Raw genomic sequence first — 5782 nt, forward strand, 5'->3', positions numbered from 1 at the left:
AAATTAACCATAGTGCTAGTATACGGGATGATCTTATCATCCCTGGAAACGATGAAGATGAAATCCAACAGACCAGAAAGAATCTATCATGAGATTCCAAATGAAAGAGCTTGGAGAACTAAAATATTTTTTGGGACTCGAGATGGAAAGAATGAAAGAAGGATTATTCTTGTGTCAGCACAAATATAGCAGAGATCTCTTATAAAAGTTTGGAATGATTGATTGTAAACCAATATCAATACCAATCGAGATTAACTTCAAGCTATGTGCAGATGAATGCAAGGATTTGGAGAATGCAACTATGTATCGACTGCTTGTAGGAAGCTTAATCTATTTGACGCTAACACGACCTGATATTGCATATTCCATAAGGATAGCAGGCCACTTTATGGAAAAGCCAAAGAAGCCACACCTTGAAGTAGTACAATGGATCCTAAGGTATGTAAAAGGAACAATTGATTATGGACTATTTTATATGAAAAATAAAGATAGCAAGATTGTTGGCTATTGTGATGCGGACTATGCTGGATGTCGAGATACAAGAAGATCAACAACTGGCTATGTGTTTAATCTTAGGGGCAGCTACAGTATCATGGTGCAGTAAGAGATAACCAACCATGTCCTTATCAACTGCAGAGGCTGAATATAGAGTAGCAACAATGGCAGCTCAAGAAAGTACATGGCTAACACCACTGATGAAAGATCTAAAACAACCAGTAAGCTATACATTGGAATTATATTGTGATAATCAATCAGTTATTCGTATAGCAGAAAACCCAGTGTGCCATGCAAGAACTAAACATGTCGAAGAGCACTACCATTTTGTCAAAGAAAAAGTACTAAAAGGGGAAATAGACTTGAAACACGTTAACACTGAAGACCAAGTTGCAAATGTGTTAAGAAAAGGACTCAGTACTTCAAAATTCGAAGAGTTTCGAGCACAACTATGTTATAAGAAAGGAGAATTCAAAGTTGGAGTTGAAGGGGAGAATTGAAGATACAACACCAACTTGAAGGTTCCAGAATTTTGTGAGTTTTTTCCATCCCATATTTTACTACAAATTTCTTGAACCTTCTTCATGAAAGAATTCTCTAGAAGATGAAGGTCATCACCAACATTATGGAATTGTGTAGAAGAATCAACCATCTTCTTTAGCACCTACATATACCCATGTCTAGTTGCATTTTGTATATAGAGAAAGAGAGTGAAAAAAGAGCGTAGTAAGTGAAAGAGAGAAATATTATGAGTGCTCCATTTCTAAATAAGTGAGGTTAGTGATCTCAGTGTGTATCAAAAATTGTGTAAAATTTTATCTTATCAATAAAAATTTCTTTCTTTTGGTGTTTAAACTCTACATGCACAACCACCTCGTCTAGCGGTGCAGAACAAGACAGAAGATTTGTAGGAGAAAAGAGGCTTGAATATAGAGAGGGAGAAGAGGAGGTAGGAAGAGGTTACTGATTTGAAAATTTTAGAAAGGAAAACGTGTGAATGGGGGAGAATTATGTGTTTAAGAAAAAGTGATAGAGGGAATTTTTAAAGAGGGAAATTGAAAATTTCAGAGGAAATTTGAAAATTTTAATTACTTCTTATATACTTTCTCAAAATTATCAGAGGAATTTTTTGGTAGGAAAATGTTTAAAAAACAATTTTCAAAAAATTTTCAATAGATTTTTATATTGGTATCTTTTTTTACAATTTTTTTATTTTTACTAAAAAATTTACCAACAAATTTTTCCACTGCTAAATATTTTATTCTTTTATATAGTTTCCAATGGAATCATCCATTGAAAAATTTGTTGGTAGATTATTTATTTTATTATTTTTTACCAACAAAATTGTACCAATGGAATACTTTGGTCGATAGTTATGCAGTTGTCTGTCTGCAAAAGAAAGGTCATTTTGTCATAAGTGTCTCGAATTGCTGCCTTTTCTGATTGTTGAACTTGAGATTATGTATGAGGTTTTAGGAATATATAGAGGTTAAAAATTTAATATTACATATTAAAATGTCATCTTTAGCTAGACGAAAAAATAAACAATTGTTGCAAAAAGTAAAATAAAGTTGCGAAAAGAAGTTAAGACAACAAGCAAAGAGCGTTGCAAAATATAATAAAAGCAACGATTGAATTACGTCGTAAAATATAACAACAACGTTCATTTTAGGCCTTTTGCATCGTGCAATGTACGTTATCGTACCCTCCTACTCCATGATAACATTAGAGCTTATAACGTATGGGTGACCATGTGGAAGACCTATTACAACATTTTGTCCGTTGCAAAAAATAGTTTTTCTTGTAGCAATTTTTTCCTCCATTTATAGAATTTTTAGCAACAAATATTGCTTGTCACACAAAGTGAATCATATTGCATCACAAATATTTTGTTACAAAAAATAAAAGTTTGTTGCCATAAGTTTCCCACAAGAAAAATTTTGACGCCTTGCTTCTCTCAAGTTTTTAGTGACAATCTTTATTATTTGTCGCGCCTTCTCACATTTTACTACAACTTTTAATGTCACCTTATTATTTTTTTTGGTTACTTATCTTTCTGTAACAATCCTTGCGACAAACTCAAAAAATGTGTTCCGCTAAATCACTTATTGCGACAAATTTTCGTATGTTACAAAATATCTTGTTGCAAAATCACATTTTTGTTGTAGTGATTGTCAGCTTATGAGTTGCAGTTAATTTTGATGTACTTTTCTCGGGAAGGGAAGGACTCTCGGTGCACATTAGAGGTGTTTGAGTGGTTGCAAAAGGAGAATAGGGTTGACAAGGAGACAATGGAACTAATGGTGTCAATTATGTGTTCATGGATGAAGAACTTGATTGAGAGGAAGAAAAAGGTTGGGGATGTGGTTGATCTTTTAGCGAACATTAGTGCCGGTCCTGACTATAGGCGGGATAGGCGATCGCCTAAGACCCCACTTCAGTGAGGGCCCCAAAGGAATTATTATATCTTATTTTACATGTATTTTTACATATATATAGGGTCACATATTTGAAATTGATCTAAGGCCCCCCAAAATCTCAATGCTGGCCTGGCCAAACACGGACTGTGTTGGGTTGAAGCTAAGCTTTAGTATGATCGAAAAGGTGAATTCTTTCAATTGGGAGGTGGGAGACAAGGAAGGTGCAGTCTTGTTTGTCAAAGAGGTTCCGAGGAGGGGGATTACATGTTTGCACGGTGATACGGAGGACAATAAAGGTGGTTCGGTTGGATACCTCGCATGGAAGATATTGGTAATTGCTAATCACTCTAAATAACTTGTCCCTGTTACTACTTTTCTTACATTAGCATATATATTTCAAGATACTCTCATTAACTTATGATCAGCTGGATAGATGCAAAAAAAAAAAAAAAAACTTTTGTCAAGTATTGTTGAGTTGCTTTAGTGTGTTATAAATCATGTGTTGTTGTGCAATGCTCTTGAAATCTTCCAACAACTTTATTGTGCAATGCTCTTGAAATCTTACAACAACTTTATCGAATGCATGGTGAATTAAAATTATTAGACATTATACAGTCTTTTTTAATCATGTCTTTGGGATACTTGGTTTGGTAGGTAACTATTTGAAGTAGACTTGTTTCCTTATTGTGTCTGCTGTCCGAGATTGTCCTGGAACCATTGTCCAACTGTTGGAGCAAGGATTTCCTAGTTGGATGGGCAAGTAAACAAAGTTAAATAATTACATACGTATTCTATTGAATTGGTATGTAGAAATAGTTATCTGTATCAAAGGGAAAGAGGGATAGGATACATCAATGAGTGAACTGTATTTCTACACTAAAATAGATTTATATCTCCTTTTCCTTGGGGCAGAGGAGGGGGCCAGGATAGATCCCATGGTCCACTCCCACTCCGCCTCCATTCATTGTAAGATTCTTCATGCTCTGTCCAAATGTAGTTTTGGTATATTTTTTCTTTGTCCTAATTTCGAACCTCATGCAGATTTGTTTTCCTCTCTGTGCTTAACTATTATAACCCTGCTAAGTGATTCTACTGTTGTTCTTGCTCGTTCCTCTATCAAGTGAAATTATGTACATTAAACTTTATATTGTGATTTATCCTAATTACGTTGGACCTTACATCATCAAGTGATAAGATAGACACGTTTTCGCCACGGGGCCTTCAGGATGACTGACCAAGAGAAGGGGAATTCTGTATTTGATCACAGGTTGTAGTAGCATTGACACTTAGGGTGCGTTTGATTGCACACATTTTCCATGGAAAATGTGTTTTTTCCACATAATTTCCTACTTTTGTCTTGTTTGATTGATAATTTGTTCCAAGGAAAATATTTTCCTTGCTTTGGTCACGTGACCACATTTTCCTTGAAACAAGGAAAATATTTTCCTTGAGGGAAGGTGGATTTTATTTTCCATGGAATTTAACCCTTCCAAAAATTCTAGTTGGTAACCAACCACGTAAATCTCTCTCTCTCAACTCTACCCACTCACGTCCAAATCGCTACCTCTCTCTCTCACATCGATTCTCAGCCAGCAAGCCGTCTCTCGTCCATTCAACAGAGCAACCAGCGTCTCTCGCATCCATTCAATCGAAGCACGAAGAAGAAATCGACCGACCGTGTTTGAAGAAATCGACGAGACGATAACCGCATAGATTCAGGTTACTCTCACAATATTTGATTTCTATATGTGTAATTCTTAATTAAACTGAGTACAAAGCGAACACGGATTTTTTGGAATTTGTTTTTGTTTTTTTGATTTTGAGATTCCACATGATTGTATGCGAACTCGGATTCCAGAATTTTTCTCCTCTTTAATGACCCCCAATTCTATTTCTGTGATGGGTTCTGCAAGGTGGAGGTGGAGGTGGAGCTGGAAATAAATTGGGTTTGGGTTCTACAAGGTGGAGGTGGAATCTTGCAATTTTGTTGGCATATGTATCATTTAAGATTTCCCAGAGTTATGAAATCTTTGTCTTTATCTATACTTGCATTCGAAGACCTTGAATGAATTATGCTTTCAATGGTTGAGTTTCTTGATTAATTCTATTGGAGATATATCATTTTTGGTGGTTTTTACTATATCATTTTTGCTTTTTTAATATATGTTTTTTGCTGGTTTTTACTGCATTACATTCGAAGAGTAACTGGAATCCAATGGTATTTATATCGATGGTTTTGAGGGTAACATCAATTGAATAGTTCGTCACACATGTTAGTAGAATCTCAGAAATTGGTTGAGATTTCTTTGCTAGAGTAGTGTTTGGATTTTCAATAAGATAATTGCCGGTAAGTTATCACTGTTTGCCTAATATAGCACTTGGATCCTGACTTCAATTATGTTGGTATTAGGGTCAGCATTTTGACTATTTTGTAGCAATTTCATTTTTTCTGCTGTTTTCTATCTATTAGAACCATTTATCCTTCATGTTACTTGCATTTGAGGCTGCTTTCTTGGGTATCTTCGTAGGAAAAAGATTTTCATAAAAGGAATCTCTTTTTACTTGTTACCATATTTGATGAAATTTAAGTAAAATTTGTCTCAAATTCATTACCAAATTTTCATTTTTGGACAACACTTCAGAGTTAAAGATTCTGATGCACATTATATGTCTGTAGATGTCTTTTGGTATAGATTTTACGCATTCAACAGGGCAAAAAATTAAGTGTCCTGGTCAACCACCTCCAAGATTGAATCATCAACTGTTTAAATTATTATTAGGTTTTTCAAATAGCTAACTGGTTGGTTCGCTTGGGCCATATTCTAGCAAATTCTTTTGATGATTTATTTCAATTTAATTACTGGACT

The 5782-nt window shown here is 34.8% G+C and overlaps 1 pseudogene; it reads left to right on the top strand.

Annotated features, from left to right (window-relative positions):
• The first annotated feature begins 1171 nt into the window (after nucleotides 1–1171).
• The window catches only part of LOC111384255, a 14001-nt pseudogene continuing 9390 nt past the window's right edge, over nucleotides 1172–5782 (top strand).

Source organism: Olea europaea, unplaced genomic scaffold, assembly GCF_002742605.1.
Source record: "Olea europaea var. sylvestris unplaced genomic scaffold, O_europaea_v1 scaffold2879, whole genome shotgun sequence".
NCBI classification, from domain to species: Eukaryota; Viridiplantae; Streptophyta; class Magnoliopsida; order Lamiales; family Oleaceae; genus Olea; species Olea europaea.